The sequence below is a fragment of the Macrobrachium rosenbergii genome, chromosome 54 (genome assembly GCF_040412425.1).
Source record: "Macrobrachium rosenbergii isolate ZJJX-2024 chromosome 54, ASM4041242v1, whole genome shotgun sequence".
Lineage (NCBI taxonomy): Eukaryota > Metazoa > Arthropoda > Malacostraca > Decapoda > Palaemonidae > Macrobrachium > Macrobrachium rosenbergii.
Genome location: NC_089794.1, coordinates 42,423,505 through 42,447,027, shown reverse-complemented (window position 1 = coordinate 42,447,027; position 23,523 = coordinate 42,423,505). Strand labels below are relative to the sequence as shown.

The window sequence follows — 23,523 nt, the reverse complement described above, 5'->3', positions numbered from 1 at the left end:
GTTTTCAATGGGCAGATGGTGCTTGCTTTTGTGTAGTGTGTAGTGATGAAATTAAGAGGAAGTAAATATTTTAGTCTAAACTGTGCAAAAGATGCCTATTTTTTGAAGTTTTATGAGCTACAAAAGAGTGCAATATTTCTTTAATCTAGTTTTATGGTAGAACAAAAAGATAGTTTGTTTTTCAAACTGTTGTTATTATTTTATATCAGTGATTGTAGTTCTTTTATTCCACTTTTTCCCTACAAATAAAACTGCTTAGCTTAGCTTCATCATGATTGGAATACGTACTGCATCTTCTGCCAGAGAGATATGTTGCTTCTCCCAGTTCCTCTTTTAACTTGAAAATGCCCTTATGATCCAGGATTGCAAGCACTACAGACTTAAAAATGGATAATCACTTTGAAAAGTTTGATAGTATTTATATAAAAACATGACAGATGTAAAATGTTTTGTATATATTATACACATAGCTATAGAGTTAACAAACTATTGACATATCTTGCAATACAGTAATTACATTTATGGTGATTACAATGCAAGTTTATGAAGGCTGAATGTAATATGTTCAGCATAGTTTGATGAAGTGCATTGTTCCTTGGTCAGGTTTTTGTGAGCAGGTTCTTTTGTGCAGTGACTCAAGAAAGTTGATCAAGGTACAGTATATACATCCGTCCATCAAGAGTCAATACTGATTGAGTAATTTTGGTGTGTTCAAACTGCTCAAAGCATTCCTGTTGTAAAAGTCAGTTTGTATAAATATGAATATAATTAAAGTTCACGAGAAGACTTCATGAACAGCTTTTTTTGCTGATATTTAGCCTGGGCAATATGGTAACTGCAGTGGGTTTTAGCTCCTTTTTTTTTTTGCTTGGGAAACTAAAAGGTGTGATCTTCATGTTGTGTTTATCATTGTGTACTGTATTGGGCTTTATTTCAATTCAATTAAAAAATGAACCTGTACAGTATACATGAAGAACTGGGAACAAAGGAAGGCCTTTCCTGAAATTCAAATAGAAAAAATGAAAAAAATTGTTAGATGATTTTGAAATCAGCTGAATGTCTTCATAGTGTAAGGCAAGTCGCATATAGATGGATCAAGTGCCATTCTCATTCACTAAGGCATTAAGTAATCGATTTCTATGAGTTAAAGGGTCACTGAATCATCTTTCAGGTTGTATGTTAAGAAATATATACCAGATATCTTGTACTCATGTGTAGAGCCAGTTGGTTAAAATGGTGATAAGCAGATGTTTATGGCTTATGCCAAGTATGAGAAAAGGGTACTGTTAATGAAATGGTCACACTTGTCTGACCCATGAGTATTTACTGATAACCCACACATCCCAGTTCCTGAATGTATAACAGTACTCACACTCAAAAATATCTAGCAATCGTATAATTCATCCAGCGTTGTATATCGTCAACAAAGCCTTGAAAGAAATTTTATCAGAATCTTCAATGTTTTCAATTTGAACCATTATTAAATTTTAAAGGAGTTCCACTATATTGAGTACTGTATATTCATTAAGAACGGACCCTTCAGGCCAGCCGTGTGATGCCAGATGAGAAATTCAACTCGATGGTGTGGTTAAACTATTTAAACTATTTATTATTAATAATAAGAGGGTCACTGGATTGGGCAACTGGTGATGGGAGAGCTCTAAGACAGCATCAACAGCCTGGATGAAGTGGTAACAAACTGTTAGACTACTAGTAAAGAAGGATGTCCTAATTGTAAACTAAGCAAAAATTTATAAAGGTTTGTACAGGACTCTGGCACTTTTCAAAGAAATTTGTAGGATGTTTTGAACAAGTGTGATTACAAAGTGCACTTTAGATATTACAGTACTTAGTGTTCTTTGCAGTGTCCCTTCTTCCATGTTACTTTCCACCTTCTAACAGTATTGTTTAATAGTGCAACTGTGAGGTTTTCCTCCTGTTACACCTTTCAAACCTTGTTACTCTCAATTTCAGTTTCAACGCTTAATGACCTCATAGGTCCCAGTACTAGGCCTTTGGCCTAAATTTTATTTTTATACAAAGTGCTGGTGGGTTAAGTTAACTGGGAATATCATATTAATAATGAAGTTCTTGGGTGTGGGGCCCAGGAGCCAAAACACTTAAAAAATTTTGCCATGTGATGAGAAGGGGAAAGAAGTTAAGGCACAAGGATGAGGACCAGTAGGAAAACCTAGGAAATTAATAATGAAGCAGATGGAAGACAAAAGTTTGGAGAACCCATTTCATGCCTAGTTCCATGGAGGAAAGTCTTGATGTAACACCATCATTGATACTGGTTAGGTTATGGTAATGTTTTATCAGTCTTACTTGACATAAAACCCTTTGTCATTAACTTCCTAAGTACTATGTGAGATATTGCCGTTAAGAATAAATTGATGTGATGTATAAGATAAAATGAAACATTTTAGGGGACTGAAACAAAAATATACTGTTTGAATTATGAGCTATAAGATACTGTACCCCTAAAAAAAGCTTTGCTAGTAAACTCATTTGTAGAAAGTAATAGTTATTCTGAAAATACATGGCAAAAAAGATACAAAATCTAACTCTGATCATTGCTGTAAATGGTACATAGATAAAAAAAAAAGCAACAATTTTATTACACAGTACACAAGGACTCTTGCCATTTTAGTCTAAAACAAACCCAGTATGATCCCCTCTGGAGTTTGCAAGGTTGTTTAGATTTAGTACTGATTTATCTGCCAGTCAGTTAGCTGGATTACAGAATTTGAAGATTAAGGAAGGGATTTTGATAAAGCTCAGAGAAAACATCCAAATCATTCCCTTTTGGTGGGAAAAGATGAAAACTTGGTGATCTTTTGCCACTTACTCATCAAAACTTTATTACCTGATGGGAGTCACCCAGTGAATATTTCTGCCAAATATCATCAAATCCTTTTGGTCCATTCTCTAAACATTGTTAAAAAAACACCCATATGTTTGTGGTCATGGTGAGTTGTAGTAATATGGTTAGTATTACAACAATAGATGTTAACATGCATCCAACAATATCAGAATCTTGAAATAAGATAAATTTCGCCAAATATGTGAAGGACATCTGTATTGAAAATGTTTAAACATTACTGATCAAATTACAGCTGTCTTAGTAAAGGTTTGCAGCCTCTGATTCCCCTTTTTAGTTAGGTTTTGTTTAGGTTTCAGTCTCCCTTCTTTTTCCACCAGTTATTAATAAATTAGATATAAACAGTAATTCTGTACATCGCTTTTGGATATGCTGTCCAAGTGACCAAAGTTTTCTTGACCCGTGTCCAAACAATTTTTGCATACAGCACAGGTTGTACTTATAATTTACTAAGAGAGTCATTCATTTCAGATGAATGAACAGTTCTGAATGGCATCCCTGTCCAGTGTTAGGGTTTCAGTCCTGAATACCATACACCCATCCAGATTAATGAACACTTCTGAGGTTATCAAACCAGCTCACCGTATTTTTGCTAGTCTTACTGTACTGCAGATATCCCGACTGGAGCTTTATTATTTTTATGTCTGTTAAAAGTTTGGCATGGACTGTGTATTTATCTGTCTGAATGCCTTCATTTAGCTTTAATAGTCATGACGTACACAAATAATGTACTGTACTACTGTCTTAACAGACCTAATCTCACACCAAATTCACGTTTCTTCAACACCACGACTCTCTCTGACCCTCTGTCTCCTGAGACTTTAGTCTTGGATATTTTTTCTCTGCTATTTCTTTGGCATTGATACAGATTACACTTCCCAGAACCACAGGAAAGCAAAAGAGGTTTTTCTAGTTTCTTTTCTCTTTTGTATCTTTGTTTCTCTGTACGATATTATCTTTCTTTGGAATTCAACTGATGCTCATTTTTTGATGAGCTATCCAGCTGTGTTTTCCTAAAAGATATCTCGCAAAAATTGCAGTTAGATTTCAGTGAAAATTAAAGGGCTGTTAGCCTGTGGACCAAGGAAGAGGGAATTAATTTTTGCAACGTGGCTTCATGCAGAAGATATTAATTTTTTATGTTAATGTGTTGTTTTTAGTTAACTGAGGTATTTGTAGTTCTTATAGAGCATCGGCATATATTAGAATTGTAGGGTAAGTTATGCTGCTGTCCTACTCAAATAAGTAGCTTATGCTTCCATGAACACTTTCATTGTCAATTATATTTTTATACTGTAGTTGCTTGTTGAATATAAAAGTGAATGTAACTTTCTTGAGAGGTGATGGTTCACTATCTTAATTTTATTAATTTATTTCTATTTTTTTTTTGTGTATATGTAGGCCTACTTACTGGTTCCATCTCATGTAAACATTGTAGTCTTTCTTTATTTTGATATTTTAAATCTTTGTTTCATTTCATTACCTCATAATCAAACAATGAACCAAGTGCACGAGCTTGCATGATTAGGTTCCATAATGCTGCTATTTTCTCCATCCTGTTGGCTCATACTTCAAAAATGCATACATCTCTGTCATCCTGTTTTTATAACCTTATGTTTCACATCCTGTTATTTTTCAGAAAGTGGGCATTCATTCATCTGTGCTTGTTTTCTCTTTTGGATGTCTATCTGTGGGGCTTATTAGCTGGCAGCGGGGTCACTGTCTCACTTCATATCAGTTGACTAGACCAGTTTTGTCATCTGGACGTCACTTACAGTAGATGTTATCTCTCAACTTTATGTAAGTTCCTTCTACTTTCTTATATGCTATGCTGGCTGGCCATTATGGGATTCATTCTTTCTTCTGATTTTACCATAAATATCACCTCATTAATAACACTTATACCTTGAAGGAGGCTGAAGAAGTTGCACCAGCTGTACGTACTCCTTGCCTTTTGTGACTACCTTTTCATGGAGACATGGACTTCACAAAGGCAGTCACTTTACCTGCAGTTTAGAGAAGTCATAGTACATAACAACAGTTATTGTTGCTATACACTATTTTTCATCTTATTTTCTTTTATCAGTCCAACCGTGTCTATCCACCACGACCACGTTACCACTGATCAGACTTTGGCACATCCATCTCATGACGAGTACAACCATGGGAGCCTACAAGTATAAAGTCCGGGGTATAGCCATGAGCAGAGACAGGGACAAAAGTCTATTTCAGCTTCTGGCTATCCAGCTCTTATTAGATTAAGAAGCTAGTGATTAATCTTTTTCAAGCAAGAGCTTTTTAGTTGTCTGTGATCAGTTGCAATGCTCAAGTTGATCTTCAAATACCCATGATTTTAAACAAACAATGGACGAATACATGATGACCTCATTATGTTCTTTATCCGATTTTTTATCATGCATGATCTGAGACCTTAAAGCAGAGAGTAAAGAATCTCCCTAATTAAGCATTCATCTTGCTACATGAAGCTTAGCCACGCTGGCTGACTTTCAAAGAATGAGCGATGCCTGCGGCCCTGCAGGTGCTACATGTGTTTCTAGGGACTTTGCAACTTTGTATTATATAATAGTTGTAGCTAATATACGTATATTGTATATTCTTTGAGCTAAAGACCGTATGAGGAATGGGGATTTGAAACTTCTTAATTGCATTTTATTTACGAAAACTGAATATACCAATGGAAAAGCAAAAGGAGTTGTAAGGTACAGGACGACAATCTAATACTCTTAGCAGCTTGAAAATGTGTTCTCTTTTTCCAGCATTTTAATTTCCCACACAAACTATCTTACAAGATCTGAAACCAGGCGGAGCATTTCTCAGTACCACCTAATATCATAGATTTCCAAGCCCTTTCCTATAAAAGCATTCTGTCATAAAAATGCAAACACTTATGCCACGCTCTTTTTTACCTGTTTCTTACTTTTCAAGGAAAATTAACATATTTGCAAACAGTATTACTTCAGATTAAGCATATGTAGAATGAATCATAGTATGATCATTCACTTCAGTAAATATATAATGCATGCTAATGACAATTCGTAAAATTTAGTAAAGAATAGTGAAATAAAAATAAATGATATACCCATCACTGACAACCCAGTGACCAATAGTTAACCTCATCTTGTCATTTCATGGTTTTATAAATAAAGCATAGACACCGCCTTCTACATATTAGTGTTGGATCATTTCTTTGATGAATGAGTGTCTCACGATACCAAATGTAGATAAACTGGTTCTGGAAGAGGATCTTTTCAATTTTGCAAGTTAGCTAACATACTGATATATATATATATATATATATATATATATATATATATATATATATATATATATAAATATATATATATATATATATATATATATATATATATATATATGTATATATATATATATATATATATATATATATATATATATATATATATATATATATATATATATATATATATATATATACTATATACTGTATATATATATATATATATATATATATATATATATATATATATATGTGTGTGTGTGTGTGTGTGTGTGTGTGTGTGTGTGTGTGTGTGTGTGTGCGTGTCTCACGCTTCAGTCTTTTCGCATTTGATGTCCCTAGAACTTTTCACTTATAAAAATAAATATAACTGTTCGTAGATTCCTGACTTTGGGTTAAGGTGCCACCATTTAAAGAATTTGCCTACAGTGAGTCAAGACAAACTGACTGCTTTGTCTTTTTTGAGGACCAGGGTTTCATTTTTAAGAGCCAGCTTTTGGATGATTTTTTTTTATCAACATAGTTGTAATCCAACTTAAGGCCGTAGGTTTTAGACCTCTCACTTCACCAGACAATTTTAGCAAAGGGTTTCCCCAGTTATGATGTGCTTTTCTATAGGAAATCTTCACAAACGGTATTAGGGTATTAGATGGATTCCTTTCATTACCTGATGTCAGGATTTGTAAGCAGAGGCTGTTGGAGAGTAAAAGCCTGTCCACACTAGGAAACATTGTGTGGAAACAAGTTTGCAAACTGTTTACAAACAGTTTCTTGGAAACTGTTTGCAGACAGCTTGGAAACTGTTTGCAAACAACGTTTCCTGTCGAGACCTCAGTTGTCGTAAGGATGCCTATTGGAGCATTACTGTAGCCTCTGTATTTTACTTGGCAGTTTTAATGCACTCGAGGGGGGTAAGAGAAAGAAAAAGTGATAGGTGAAGATTTTTTTAGAAAAAGGAGCGTGTTATGCTGACTGGCTTCTGACTGAATTGAAAATAGATGGAACAGGTTTTAACAATTTCGTTCGAGTGTCTGCTACTGAATTTGAAATACTTTTACTGATGGTGGTACCCAAGATATCTCGAGAGGATACCACATTTAGAAAAGCCATGTATAGGCTATATATAGGGCTATATGTATATTGATTCATACGTACACATATATATATATATATATATATATATATATATATATATATATATATATATATATATATATATATATATATATATAATGAGAACGCCCCTAGCATAAGAGCTGTTTCGTGAGACGTCCAGTGGCATGAGATCTCTGATGTGAAAGCCTACAGCATGAGATCTCTACTGTTTAAAATCCTTGGATAAGAGATAAGGTTTCTAGCATATGACAGTCCAAACTGTACGAGGTTTGTAGCGGGTGGCATTCTCAAATATAGTTACTTTTGAGTGACTGAGATTTCTATTATGTTCTCCTTAGGGGGATAGTGCCGTCAGCGCCCCTCATGTGGTGCACTGTAGGCATTGCTTAAGGTTCTTTACAGCGTGTCTTCGGCCCTTAACTGCAACCCCTTTCGTTCCCTTTACTGTACCTCCTTTCATATTATCTTTCTTCCATCTTACTCTCCACCCTCTCCCAACAATTGACTCATATTGCGAGGTTTTTCTCCTGTTACACCTTTCCAACCTTTTACTGTCGTTTCCATTTCAGCGCTGAATGACCTCATAGGTCCCAGTACTTGGCCTTTGGCCTAAATTCTAGATTCAGTTCAATTCAATTTCTATTATGTAACAAAACGAAATAAGAGTTTTCTGCTGTGTGGTAAGGTAAGTATGGGATTCTGAGTATGTGCAAGTCTGAGGAATAGGTTTCTTTGCTATGACAATCTAAAGTCTGAGGTATGAGGTTTCTTTAGTGTGGCAAACTGAAGCATGAAGTTTCAGTTTTATGATAATCTGAAGATGAGGTTTCAGTTTTATGATAATCTGAAGATGAGGTTTCAGTTGTATTGCAACCTGAAGTAAGAGATTTCTAGTGTGTGGGAGTGCGTAGCACGAAGTGTTGTGCAGCAGCTTGAAGTATCAAGTTTTTGGTGAGTGTTTGTGTGCGCCTTCTTTGTATCGTATGAGAGTTTCTTACAATAAATTTATTGTGTGGCATCGTTTAGTATTTTTATGAAATTTCCGTCTGGCAATGAGCCGAACACTCCATTAACACCTTTTGGAAGTGAAAGCTGCGAATAATTTGAAACATTAAGATGCATTTGGTCTACAATCCCTAAAGTACTATTCGTAATGTTTGTCATCTTTTTAGTGAACAAAAGAAACAAAGGACTATATAGGCAGCCTCCAGTGTATTTACCAAGTCCAAAGCTTCATTCAAACGTTCCTCCTTCTTTTATTGACATGCCATATTACAGTATATATATATGCGTCCGCAAATATGAAACTATTTATAATAGAAATCTAGTCGAATTTTAAAAAATTAAATTAATATATTTCAGAGCTCTCGTTGTTGTTGACTAAGCTGGCCTTATGCCAGCACGAGCTCTTGCTCATAGAGCAGCCTGTATTCCTGTAATCATATCTCTTTGTAACTTTGCATTCTGCGAAGCACATTATGTTATTTGTTCGAAAATTCCGTCGATTGGCAACATTTACGTTGATGGTTCCCTTTGTGCCCATTCGGTGAAGATCCTGTCCTTGCCAAAGCAGAAGTAAGACATTTTTTTTCCAGAGTAAAGCCTTAACTGTGGACCGAGTCAGTGTTTTAAAAGTATTTTAGGCCATTGTGCAAGCCGAATCATGATTCAACCAGGCATTGTCCTTCCCCTAACCTACATTAACGAAAAGCAAATGGCCAAGTGATGGAAATCTTATAGGCGTATGGTAAGGCCGTTAGCGAAGTCTCCAGGTTTATAAACTATATCCTAGGAAGGATGCTATAGTCAAGTTAAAGTGACTGTCAAACACCAAACAGTTATCCTCTCCAAGGTGTGGTGAGTGTTATTTCTTAGAGGTTGTCTACATCATTTAACATCCGTGTTGAAATAATTACAGAGATGAAATAAGGTAAATGTTTTCTAGGTAGAACTACAATGGGGTTGCTCCACATTGGGTATTACATTGGAAATTTACTTGTCCTGTAGGCTAGTAGCCTATTTTGGTGGCTTATTAACAATTTACTCCTATTTTTTGGTGGTCGACTGTATTTAATCTTTGATTAACATCAGAACTGATATGTTTTTATATGCTGGCCATCCTGGAATGCTATCATGCATGCGCAGTGCTGGAGGGGAGCTTTTGGTTAAAAGTGGAATTTCCTTCACCGTGGACTTTGGGGTGTGGAACCTCCCCAGCTAAGTAACACGAGCTGCTAGGTAAGGTTAGGTTAGGGTATTTTAGGTTAGAGTAGGGTAATTTTATATATTAGCTCCATGCCTGTTTTTACCTTTGCAACTGGTTTTTTCTACACTTTTAGGGGTTCTGATACTGGCGGTGCATCTGTTTGTTGTCGGCCAAATGGAATGTCCCTTCGCCGTGTTTAGTACTGGCCCATGGGCGGTTGGGTACCCATATGTTAACAAGTTATTGCACTTGCGGACATGATATGAACCGTTTGAAACAGACGTGCCCGTGCTCTGTCTTGTGAAGATCACGTATGGAAACCCTTGTTGGATGGACTTCATGGGTTAATTACAGGTTAATTACACTCGAGCGCCAAAAATTAAAGGTAAATTCATTATTAGCAACCAAAAAACTGTAGAAAAAGTCAAGTTATAGTGCTGTTGGCGACGCGGAGCTACCCTATAGTTCTACCTAGAGTAGTTCCCTTTATAATAGGTATCTTTAGCCATTCCCTTATTGAACATATGGTTCCCTAATGATTTGCGTATGCTTGGAACCATTCCATAACAACAACATGGCAGTCTGTGTGGAGTTACCCTGCAGTTTTACCATTTTCTATAATATTAGATGAAAGTAAAGTTAATATTTTCTGTAACATGAATGTTTCTAAAACTGTAAAGGTTACATTTAAACCAATAGGCCTGATCAGAAACGAATGTACACTGAAATATAGTTCCTGATAGCTCTTGGGATGATGTTTAACATATCTGACATTCACATGCTCAGGGACAGTTTGGTTAACAAACGGACACTGGGGAGCCACAATGGGAAACCAAGGTTTCTGGGATGGGGCAAATAAAAATGTGGGAAAGACAAATGCATCTTAACCTAACTGAGGCATCATGATTTTTGGGGCCCCTGTGCCGGCACACCCCTTACCCAGCTTAACCTCGCCGAAGGTTCTATGACTTATAAAATGAACATGTATGTATACCAACTGACCTAGGATAGCATACTCTACCAGAGTGCAGGGATGAAGCCCACCCCCTGCTTGATGTTATGTTGGTGGCCATAAATCAGGAGCGGTGGTTGGATGCATATATACCTTGTCTATTTATCATCTGCTGTGTCAGTATCCCCAAAGGGGGTGGCTAGCCCCAGGCTCCCCCACCCAAACCTAAATGGAAACTAGGCTAAATCCTAACAAGACACACAAAGTCTAGTTTCCTAGTATGGTCCCCTGTTGCCCTTATACCTAATGGAGCATGTAAGTAGATAACCAGATCTTTCTGACACAGCTAAATGTAATATTTGTCAAATCACAGCAAATTATTTTTCACTTTTTAATTACTATACCTACTTGATAAGTATCTTATGCAGGCCAAGTTGCTTTTCCATAATATGTTTGTGCAAAATTTGGCATTCTTGCCTGAATACAGTCATTTTGGTGCATTGACGCATTAATGAGTTCATACATAACTAGGGTCTTACTGGAAAAATAAGCATCCACATATAAAAATTCTTGAAATACTGCCAGGTGATGCATAGTTTAAAGAAACATCAGTCGAATGGGACAGAGACATCAGTCAAATGGGACAGTCCCATATAATTGAGGTTATTTCATTTGTAAAAGCAACACCACTTGCTTACAAAATAAAAGGAAGCATATCACTGGTTGAGACATGAAGACATGTAAAAAGTCAGTTCTCATTGATTATAAGTATTGTAACTTGAAGTCATAAAAAGAATAGACAGAAGGTAGCATAATAGAATATGAAGAGCCATCCTAAATAGCTTGGTATTACAAGTAAACAAAAGACGTCATAATAATTAGGCTTTCATACTTTAATTTAGCTGAAGAAGGGAACGTATGCATGTAGTTTTTCCATAACTGGTTTTAATGGAATTTTCAATGGAAAGATACAGATTATCCACAGCTTTTAACTTCCCAGGCCTAAGGAAAGAAATATTTAAAATTATTTAATGGAAATTGTGTGTGCTCCTGTAACTATATACTGTACAGGCAGTACAGTAATTTGCATGCCCTGTAGGTCAGATTAGGTTTTGGGTTCCAGCAGGCCAAGTAATGACTGGAGGCACTAAATTAGGATTTATCACTATATTTTACTTTATGATGTATGGCACTCTGAGTCAGGTTAGGTGGGGACATGTTGCAAAGCCCCTTGGGTTAGGCTGGTTCACGTAGAATGCCATATTTAGTACTGAATCACTTAAAGACATTGGGTATTGGTTACTTTTAGATTTATGGTAAATATCTGATCTATATTTCTCACACATACATGAACCATTTATTTTTCTGACTGTTCTCACGTTTTATTCATTTCTGACCATAATTTTATGTAGTGTAGCCACTTTTCATTCTGTTACTCCTATGGCCCAACCAGTGGCCCCAAAAACAAACCAACCAATATCAAAGAATTCTCACATAATTGGTTTTGGCCAAAATAGTGCCTGTTGACAAAGTGATAGTCCAGGCAGGAGAGCTGCCTCTCCTACCTACAGAAATTGCCTTGGTCTTTCCATTTGCCCTTCTCACATAGATGTGGCAACAGTGTACAAGTTGCACAAGTTGCCATGTCTGCCATTACTGAGGTCTTTGAAAGAAAACACCCACCACAGATTTCCATGCCCCTTTCGTTGGGAAAGTGGGTGTATCAATAGGCACTATTTTGGCTAAGGCTGATTATGAGAAAGCTCTTTGATATTGGTTGATCTGCCCTAGGGAGCCCTTGAATATTTACAGTGACTACCAAAAATATGGTTTTCTTATGTCAAAATTGATAAAAAAAATTGGTCTGCAATGCATAAATCTCAAGATAAATCATTGGAAAAATACATGGTTCTTGTTTACATCCCGTATCAACCACAAAGCACTGACATTGGGCTAGTTCATGGTGACCTAATCTAGGATGCTGGATTGTACATAATTGAGATACTTCAATTCTCTTGACTTAGCATTGCACACCGAATATTCTGTACCGTACGTACACAATAGTTTTCTCCATTTCAGTCCTTTTAATTAACTCAGAAAAACTGTCTTTTGTAGGGGTGAGGAATTTATCATTACTTTATATCAGCACCTCCTGATCTAAAAGTACAGAGTTCATGTCTGAAATTAGTATCAACCACAAAACACATGATAACCTCAAGGTAAAAGATGTAAGAAGGTCAGTTACAGGGATGCTTCCTAACTGGACTTACCTCAGGTCACCCTAACCTAACTTGGAGTTCTAGGTCTTACCTGTGACAGGGTTGTAACTTCTTTCCCCCCCACCCAACAACCTCCCTTAATGTAACCTAGGGTGCTAGACTATACCTAATTGGGGTGTTCACTCCCCCCGCTCCTCATACCCCTATCTTAACCTAACCAAGGGCACCATAAATCATGTGTGAAATTCAGGAATGCATCTCAAAATATCCTTTCATGTTAGATTCCAACTGGCAAGGGTGCCATATCCTATCCCTTCCCCATAGCAGTGTATGCAGAGTATTCCTTACCTTAAGACTGGGAGGCATGGGTAAAGGATGCACAATTGTTCCTTCTATCCCTGTCCTTGTAATTGACTGTTATTTGCGAAACAGTATGTTTTGTTGAGGCGAGGTATTTATTAGTGGAAGACATTGCTTTTAATGTACACTGTTTTGCAAACTGAAGTCTGTCAGGTACAAGGGTTGGTGTAAGAGAAATAAGTGTGTGCCTTTTAGCAGCACCCCCAATGTATGGGCAGTAATTAGTATCAACCTTGAACATATTATTGCTGAAAGCAAGGTCAGGTTCAGGGATACTTCTTGACTTTATCTTCCCCAGATTATTCTAACCCAACTGAGGTGTCACGTCCTGCCTCCCCTTTGTTTGCAAGCCCCCTCCCCCCAAGCCTTCCCTAACCTAACCTGTGGTGCCAGATTATGGTTGAGGTTTTGGAGGAATTCAAATTGTTGACCGCAGATTTACAGAGAATGAAATACGTAGTTAGGAATTTTGATACTGAGGGGGGGAGAGAGAAGATGCTGCATGTATGATTGGTAATGTTATCAGTGTAACTGTGGAAAATGTGAATAAGTTTTGACCAAAAAATAATATGTAATGTACCAAGTGATGAGTCAAAGGAAGATCACATTAGCACCCTGATTGCAGGAAATTAATATATGCAGAATGTTGAGAGTGTTGAGAGCTAGGTTCGTGGTACAGTATTTGTAATAAACCAGCAGGTGGGAATAATAGGCATTACATAGTGAAATATGATCCTGTTGTGAGAGACTTAATTCAAAACAATCATGATTAAACAAAGCTGAAATGGGAGACAAATATATAATGTAAGAGACATATATCACAACAACATGCTTTTGTTGTTAAAGGTATGGTCACATAGAATGAATTTGCTCCACTAAAGAGGTGATCCATAATGTGGCAAATATGCAGTGAATCTTAGGACAAGGGATTGTAACTCTGTTGCTGTACAACATTAGTGGAAGAGATTGAGAAGATGAAAACAGGACTGACCAATGGTAATGATTCCGAGTAGTTGCAAGTAAAATGTGATTTTACAAAAATTAAATGGATGAAAATGGATATTTACAATTAAATGAAAATAGGACCTAACATTGAATTTTAGAAAAAGTGATGATCATGGGAGGCTGAGGATGTTTTTGGCCTCAGCTTTTGAGATGCTATAATTAAATGTCTACAGTTCAGTAAAAGACTGTGGAGTGATATTTTAGTGCCTTTGAAAAATCCACTCCTTCATGAAGATTTTAAAATCATTCATACTGAATGACTGCCACACCAACAGAAACACGTTCAGTGATGCTTATTTAGTAAACATGAATTTTATATGAATAACTTACTCAGCAGTTACATAGCTATTAGTTGCTTTTAACAGGCTGCTTAAAATTTTGAAATTGTGGGTCACGCTAATTTGTTTAGGTTATGGTGACGTGCCCCGTCCACTTTCAGGTGTAAGAGAAGGTACAACATAGCAAAGAGCTTCAATTTGTTTCTGCTGGCTGTGGTTGAAGGACTGTGGTTTGCAGCAGCTTGAATTTTGAAATTTATGCTTTGCTGGTTGTTTGCTCTGTCTTCGATTGGTGAAGTATTTATTTTCGTAGCCTTTCAGCATAATTAAGATAGTGTTAGGCGAGTTTTGGTCGTTGGGTTACGACTCTTTGCCCCGTTTTTTGGGCTTGTATTAGAATTTTCCAGGATGTCTGACACTAGTAGTTCTAGTATTAGATAATGTAGCAATGGCTGCAATACAAGATTGACTAAAGAATCTTACGACTCACACTATTTGTTTTCAATGTAGGGGACAAACATGTTCAGTGGATATTCATTGTGAGGAGTGCAGTGACTGGGATTTAAAGAAGTGGAAGACTTTAGATTCACATCTGAAGAAACTAACTAAAGACAGGAAGAGGAAAGCTATTCCTAGGGAATCTAGTAAAGCTTTAGCTAGTCAGGATTCATCTGCTAAGTCGGATGCAATTGCACCTGTAATTTCTCCCGATCCCATTCCATCTCCTCCACCTGTGCAACCCTCTCCTTTACGTGGCTGTCACATTTCCGACCCCAACACCATCGCCAGTCTGGAGTCAAAAATCGACACTCACTTTGAATTGATTGTGCAATTGATCACTAAATTTGCGTCATCGGTGAAAGTGCTTAAGGATAAAAGTGAGTCAAAGCGCCCTGTGGCACCCAGTGCAAGTGCAGTGGTAGTGGAGGAGGTGGCTGTTCAGCCCGCTGATTCTCCTAGGCCAAGGTCCCTGACACTCCCCAGCACCTGGGAGGAGTCAAACTGGCAGCCTAAGGGAGGTTGGTGGGGTCTGCCCCCGAGCAGTTGCCTCCTCATTGGAAAGGCCTTCAAGTGAGTGCTCACTGTATGTCCTCCAGCTCCGAAGATTTTAGTTCCAGGCATGTACGGCGCTATGTGGACAAGCAATGCCCGCTGAAAAGGCGTGCAGTGGAATTTGAGATTTCTTCCCCTGTTCCTTGTAAGAAGGGGAACGATTCAGCGCGCCCATTGTGTAGTCACTGGGATACCCCGGAACAATTCTCTTCTGCTTCTTCTGATGACAGTCGTAAATTGGCGCCTAAGCACCTTGTGCCGCGGAGACATTCGTCGTTGAATAAAGGAGCTACTGCATCAGGAGTTGCGCACCCAGCACCTTCATCTCTACATTCAGAACCAGCAACTAGCATTGAAGCGCCCAAACTCCCGTTTGCAGTTGAGCGCCCACTGGCGCCCGTTCACCAACAAGTTTCGCTACTGGCTCCCATCTCTACAGGACCCCCCAAGCGCCCATTGGCACTCGCTCCTCCACTGCTTACTGGATAATATTCCCAGTTTGTTTCAGAAGGCTCCTCCTACAGCTCAGACGACAGCATACTTATCGCTTTCTCCTGTCTTTCCTGAAGAAGAGGTTGTTCCAGAGCAAGATGCTCCTTTGTCGGCATACTCTGCATTGTTAAGTTTCCTGCTAGCGACTTATCAAAGTTTCTTTTCGCCAGCTATTCCCTCCTTTCCGGCTTCGACTTTCTTTATGGAAGCCCCTTCAGTCGGTTCTTCGAAATTTCCAAAATTGGTTCTTTCCTCTTCAGCAAAGAAGGCACTAGATGAAGTAGAAGGGTGGTTTTCTGAGAAGAGGGAACAAGGCAAAGCAGTTTTTTGTTTCCCACCTTCCAAGTTATCTAGATTGAGCTACAGGTTTTATATGACCAGAGAAGCTCCTTCCCTGGGAATCTCTGCCTCCTCTCAGGGAGACTTCTCCAGCCATATTGACTCGGCTAGGGGATCAGCATTCTCCTCAGCCAAAATTATGTTTTCAGCCTCGGAACTTGCACACCTTCTCAAGAATATTTTTAAGGTGTTCGAAGTGATGAGCTTCCTAGACTGGGCTGTAGGTGCTCTGGCGTGCAAACTTAGAGAATGCTTCTTGTTACCTCAAGAAATCTCGTTGGTTCTCTTAGTTCTTTCCTGTATTGACAGGGGCATTCGCGATAGTATGCAGGAGTTAGCTAGTCTGTATGCCATGGGAGTACTTAAGAAAAGAGAGCTTTGGTGTTCTTTTACGTCAAAAGGCGTCACTCCGTCTCAGAGATTGACCCTCCTATTCTCCCCCTTGAACAATATGTATCTTTTTCCACAGGCTATAGTTCTGGACATTGCCTCTGACCTACAGAAGAAGAACACTCAGAACCTGCTCTCCCAATCTACAAGACGCCCCAAGGATTCTTTGACTCTTCCTCCCAGATCGTCGTCTCCGCTGCAACCTACTCCCTTTCGGAGCTCCCGTTCTAGATTTCAGGCTAGGTCAAGATCATAAACTTACCCATTTCCCACAGCATTCCATCAAGAAGTCCTCCTCCAACTCTTATTCCAAGAAATGAAACCATAGTCCTCCGTCTCGGGTAGGAGCGCGGCTCCTCCGCTTTTGGGAACGGTGGGAACAAAAGGGAGCGGAATCTTGGATAGTGTCTGTCCAGAAGGAGGGCTACACTATTCCCTTTTTGAGAAAACCTCCTCTAATCCACAAGCCTGTCGAATTGCCAGCTTACTCTCCAGGCTCAGAGAGATTTGCTGTTCTCTTCCTAGAGGTCGAGTCCCTTGTTCAGAAAGAAGCTATAGAGGTAGTAGAGGACATTCATTCTCCGGGATTCTACAACCGTCTTTTTGTAGTGCCCAAGTCATCGGGGGGTTGGAGACCTGTTCTGGACGTAAGTGCTCTAAATGTCTTTGTCAAAAAGACAACATTCAAAATGGAAACAAACCAGTCTGTCCTTGCATCCATTCGCCAGGGAGAATGGATGGCATCCATTGATGTGCAGGACGTGCACTTTCACATTCCAGTGCATCTGAATTCGAGAAAGTATCTCAGGTTTGTGTTTCAGAACAAGGTGTTCCAGTTTCGGGCTCTGTGCTTCAGTGTCTCGACAGCGCCGCAAGTGTTTACCAGGGTATTGGCTCCCCTAGCGAAATGGCTTTATGTGAAAGGAATAAAGATCTCCCTATATCTAGATGACTGGCTACTACGTTCCCACTCGAAAGCTCATTGTACAGAGGACATTTGCATGAATCTTCTCTTGGTCCAAGAATTGGGCCTTCTTATCAGTCGGGACAAGTCTCTCCTGACGTCTTCTCAGGAGATTCCTTATTTAGGAATGACTAATAACTCTCGGGATTTTCGGGTTTTCCCAGTCCCAGAGAGAACAGAAAAATGTCTCCAGACAGTAGAAAAATTTCTAGATCTAAACTTTTGCTCATCCAGTCAGTGGATGAGTCTTCTAGGCACCCTCTCATCCGTGGAACAATTTGTCACTCTGGGAAGACTTCACCTGAGACCTCTCCAGTTCTTCATCAGAGCCAGCTGGAACAGGAAAAAGTTTCCAGACTCGTTTGTGTTCCCGATAACGGTAGAAATCAAGGAGGACCTTCATTGGTGGAATTCCAGGAAGAGATTATCAGAAGGGAAATCTCTTCAACCTCTGAACCCCAGCCTAGAGTTCTTTTCAGACATGTCGAACCTAGGTTGGGGTTAAAAGAAGTGTCAGGGACCTGGTCTCAGGAACAGCAAAACTGGCACATCAGTGTGAAAGAGTTACAGGCAATATTTCTGGGCCTACTGTGCTTCATGTCAGAAATTTTGGGGAGGACAGTAGCAGTGCATTCAGACGGCACTGGCGTACATCAAGAAACAAGGAGGAACCCACTCTTTCTCCCATACGAAGCAGCAAGGGGTCTTCTTCTTTGGTTACACCAGAACAACACTCAAGTGACAGCACGTTTTATCCAGGGGAGACTCAACTTTCTGGCGGACAAGTTGAGCCGTCAAAGACAGATCCTTCCCACAGAGTGGACATTAGACCCCTGTTGGTTTGTCTGGATCTGTGGAAGCTCTGGGGTAAACCCATGATAGATTTGTTCATGTCCTCCAGGAACCACTGACTTCCTCTCTTCTGCTCACCAGTACCAGATCCCTTGGCATGGGCGACTGATGCAATGTTTTAGGATTGGTCGAACAAAGATCTGTATGCCTTTCCCCCATTCAGTTTAGTGAGACAAGTCATCAACAAATTCCGGTCTCATCAAAACCTGTCCATGATCTTGATAGCCCCCTTCTGGCCAGCAAAAGAGTGGTTCCCAGATCTACTAGAATTTCTTGCGGACTTCCCGAGACTGCTGCCACAGAAGCAACAACTTCTCAGGCAACCTCACTTCTGTCGGTTCCACCAAAACCTGTCTTCTCTGGCCGTAACAGGATTCAAACTGTTAGGCGACTGCTCCGAAAGAAGGGCTTTTCAAGAGTGGCTGCAAACACAATTGCGAAGTGTAGAAGACAGACATCAGATAATGTCTACCAGGCTAAATGGTCCATTTTCAGGTCCTGGTACAGACAAAATAACGTGTCCTCTTCTGTTACCTCTGTAGCAGAAATAGCGGACTTTCTTCTGTTCCTATGCTCCACTAAAGGACTTTCCACCTCTACCATTAAAGGCTATAGAGTTATGCTTAGCTCAGTTTTCTGCCATAAAGGAATGGACTTATCATCTAACCAGGATTTGTCTGACCTTATTAAGTCCTTTGATACCGCAAAGCTTAAAGAAAAACCTTTGCTGTCCTGGAACTTAGACGTGGTACTTAAGTGGCTGTCCAGTTCACGTTTTGAGCCCATGCAATCCATCTCTTTAAGGGATCTAACCAGGAAAACTCTTTTTCTGGTCGCTTTGGCCACCACCAAGAGATCCAGTGAAATCCATGCTTTAGACAGAAACATCGGATTTTCTCATGGGAATGCAGTTTGCTCCTTTTCCCTAGACTTTTTGGCTAAGAACGAATCGCCATCGAATCCGTGGCTTATTCTTTTACGATCAAGAGCTTGAGACTCTCTCTCTCTGCTTACAAGGTAAAACCCCATTAGATAGTAGCGATCGCTATGTCTTTGGCGTTTAAGCGCAATTTATTGCTCAGGTCAATTGTGCAAGTGACGTTTTGGAAGTGCAAGTTGGTGTTTGCATTGCATTTAAGGGATATCAAGACTACTTAATGATCAGTGCAATACCTTGGGTCCGTTTTGCGCGGCTGGCGTGGTGTTGGGTGAAGAAACATAAAAAGCAATGCCCTTTCTTTAATCTCTTTGCCGTGCTTAGGGTGTTAGGTTTTTGGAGAGCATGGGAGTACTATGTGCTTGGAGTACCCTCCAGTCTTTTGGTTTTTATGGTTGGGTATTGGTGTTTTTAATTTGGTTTTTCGTGGTTATGGTGACTATTTACTCTGGTTATTTTGTGTGGTACTGTGCCCTGAGCAGGGGCATCTTCTTGTAGTTTGCTAGGCCTCGGAAATTAGTCCATCGCTACAAAGCACCCACTGTAGTAGTAGGCCCTCCAGGCTTTACTGCCTCGCCTCCACTGGATAAGATGAGTGCTGACCAGAGGCATATCTACCTGTAGCAGCTCTCTTTATCAGGTAAGGTTCAACAGCATTGATTCAATGTTAGCAAATTTCTATTCTCAAACTCATTACTAATAATAATGTTTTGGGGTAGATATGTCCAACATTCCTACCTCCATTCAATGTGGGAATCAGCTATGTAATTACTGGGTAAGTTACTTATATAAAAATGACATTTTTATAATAATTTAACATTTTATATATACTTACCCAGTAATTACATGAACGGAGCCCACCTGCCTCCCCTCACTTGGACATAAGGGCATAAACAAATTGAAGCTCTTTGCTGTGTTGTACCTTCCCTTACACCCGAAAGTGGGTGGGGCACGTTGCCATAACCAAAACAAATTAGAGTGACCCGCAATTTCCAAATTTTAAGCTGCCGGTTAAAAGAAACTAATAGCTATGTAATTACTTTATTTTATTATAAAATTGACCTTTTGGCATTTTGGCACAGTCTTGTACAAACATCCCTGTTTCCTCTTTTTAAATATAGTAAGTATAATTGTACCCGTTTCCTTTCCTCTTTTTTTAAGCAAATGAAGTTATTCTCAGGTTGAAGTCAAAACCCATAAATTCAAATTATTTAGCAGTGAACTTAATTAAAATCAGTGTTCAAGTAATGTCATATGAAAAATAAGTCTTTTGGGATGGCCTCTGTGCTGATCCCTCTTGTTAGTTATGCCCTCTCAAGACTCATTAAGGTGGAGTAGGAGTTTCTGGGTTACAGAAGAAAGGAGAAGATGAAGGATCTGACTAAGTCTCTATGCCTGGTAGCTGCCCCTGTGATTTTAAAAGACATATTCATGAACCAGTTTTACCTTGATGAATAGCCTACATTATTTTTCCCTTAAGTAATGAGGCTGTTAGTGACAGGCTGATGACTACTGGCCTTAAAACTTTTTAAATAAGACAAGATTGTTTAAATTGAAGAATGGGTCCATGAGGGACAAAGCCTGCCCAATCTAGGTAAAATCTGGTGCTTAAATTGAAGGATGGGTCCATGAGGGACAAAGCCTGCCCAATCTAGGTAAAATCTGGTGCCATAGTTAAGGATTTGTTTTTATAATCATGTTTCCAATATTTCATTGACTTGATTTTGTTTTTCCCCACACCAGAAACCCTTATTTTCTCGGAGGGTCCCACCCCCAAAATTTTTATTTTTATTGGGAGATGGCTAAATAAATTAATGTAGCATTTCCGATGGAAAAGAATATAAAAATAATCCAAAATACAAGAAAAACTATTAGGTACGTTTGGTTTTATAGGCTGAATTAAGTTATGGGCAACTTGTAAAATTTCAAACTCTCAAGAGTGTCAGTTGAGGCTGTAAAAATTTGCTTTAAGATAAATATTCTGATACAGTAGTTTTATGTATGTCAAATCTCTCTAAAAAGCTGTAGACTTCGCTGATTTTGTTGCTCCAAATGCTTCAAGGATTTTTTTTATGGTGACTGTATTTTAGGTACCAATTGGTGGTGAGGGTCCTAGTTGAAGTCCTCATGTTGGTAGTGGTGATGGGTAATGATGCTTACAGTAAGGTAAGGTAGAGTAGGCTATGAATAATAAGTACAGTACTGCCACCCAAAATGTAGGTGACCTGTAGTCTTCACAAAATTGTGATACATTTTATCAAGAAATGTAATTCTTTTTCAATTTTATTACTTCTCTATAGATACAGTACAGTATTCCTAGAATAATACTGTGCCATACTAGGTTACTGAACAAGATCATCTACAGAATGCCATTGGAATACTGTAATGTAAATGCTAATGATAGCTTCTTTCATAAATATTTTCATTAACCAAAAATGGTTTGAAAATTTGCTTCACCATGTACCACCAGGAAAACTTTCATTGTTTGTTCATAAAAGTATATACGTACACACATACAGTACTACATTCATACATACATACATACTTACACATTTCTTTTGTGCTTGTATGCACTTGATTTTTTACTTTAATTGAAATCCATCTTTGGGTAATGCTACGAGGAAGACGAGTGTCTTTACAGAAACCACAGAACCCTTTTGGTTAAGAATTTTCTTATATTGTATTCATTTGAAATAGTTTCCTAGAGTAAATGGAAAAGGCTCGTCATTGATTATGTAAAAATGCACTCAAGGAAGAAGATGAAGATAGAAAATAAAAACAAAAATATCATGATAAGAAAGGGACCCTGTAGATGAGTAATAGACAGGGGCTGGTCATCTCGATCGTGTACTGCCTCCTGAAATGAAAAAAAAAATTATTCTAGGATATTTCTTTCATTTTATAATTATGTGTACAGATTAGTTTGTTGCTTCTCTTTTGCTTGTATGGTTTAGGCATTAAGGGAATTTTGTTATCTTTCATTGAAAATAAGATTTTATTGCCTTACAATGATAGAAAGACTTGGTACTTAGCTTTAACATAGTACTGTAATTAGTAGTTCTCAGGCCATCATAAGCACTTATTTTTGGTGAAATTGTAATCTTGTTGCAAACACCAGAGGTGGCAATAAAAGACCCACTCTTAAATGCATGCAGATAGATAAAGGTGTCAGCTAGCAGCTTTGTCACAAAAATAGCAGTCAAATGAGACTTGATCGGATACATCTTTCACTGTGGTGTACTGTAGTTTGTAAGCACTCTTTGTACTTCTCTCCCAATACGAGTTTGATTCTCCGAGTTAGAAAGAAATTAATTTCATTCCCGCATCCAGAAATACAAAGAAATTGAGAAGTTAAGCATTTATTTTCAGGCCTTTGTATTTCCATGTAAATCACAGTGCTGGTATGATCTCTCATGGAGATGATTATAAATTTCCAAAATTTTATGCCAGTTATTTTGATGTAGCAGTTGTCTGGTGGCTCTATATGAGGACGATGGCTCCTTGGGATCAATAGAGTTTACTGTTTCATGTTAACACTTCTCAGTTATAACAAAAGACAGTCAAGTTTATGGCCTTTGCCTTGAAGGAAATTAGATAGCAATTTTGAGATAATATTTTTATGTTCTAATGCACATAATCCTGACCTAATTGTTCTCTTCCATCCATGATTCGAACAAGGCCTGGAGATTCACATCTCACAACGCAAGCTTATTCTGTAAACTTCTTTACAGTCTCGGTAGTTTTGTAGTGTTGATGTTGTGACAGCATTAAAGAACTCAGAGTGAATGTCATGAAACCTTGTGGCTCACTTTTCATAAATTTTGAAAAAAATAATTGTGATACAACACTGCCAATTGTATTGTTACTACAATGCAATGTCTCTTCAGGAAGCGCCATAATTATTTAAGTTGATATCAGCTTTTAAAAAAATTTGCTAGTATATTTTAGAAGAGATTGTGTTTCTGTCAGGGGGTCGTTGTTGTCAGTGTTTTTTTTTTATGGTTAATGAGATCTTTGCAACGTTCAGCTCTATAAACTCGCACAGGAGCCTTTTATGTAAAAAATTGCGGTAGCATGTCAATTGTTTAGTTAGGGACAAGCCCTGCCCACTAACGGGAGCACTGGAAATGACTTAGCAGATAAAGTTAGAAAGAGATAGGAAAAAGATTGTGGCCTCTAGAGCCAAGATAATGCTTCAC

At 38.5% G+C, this 23,523-nt stretch overlaps 1 protein-coding gene across 2 annotated transcripts in view; it reads left to right on the top strand.

Moving 5' to 3' along the window:
• The first annotated feature begins 8,211 nt into the window (after positions 1–8,211).
• Positions 8,212–23,523, top strand: part of Bap55 (Brahma associated protein 55kD) — a 201,894-nt gene continuing 186,582 nt past the window's right edge. The window contains exon 1 of one of the 2 annotated variants that reach the window (XM_067098092.1): positions 8,212–9,134. The gene's annotated coding sequence lies outside the window, so the exon portion shown is untranslated. The remainder of the gene's footprint in view (positions 9,135–23,523) is intronic. The other variant, XM_067098089.1, reaches the window with a different exon arrangement.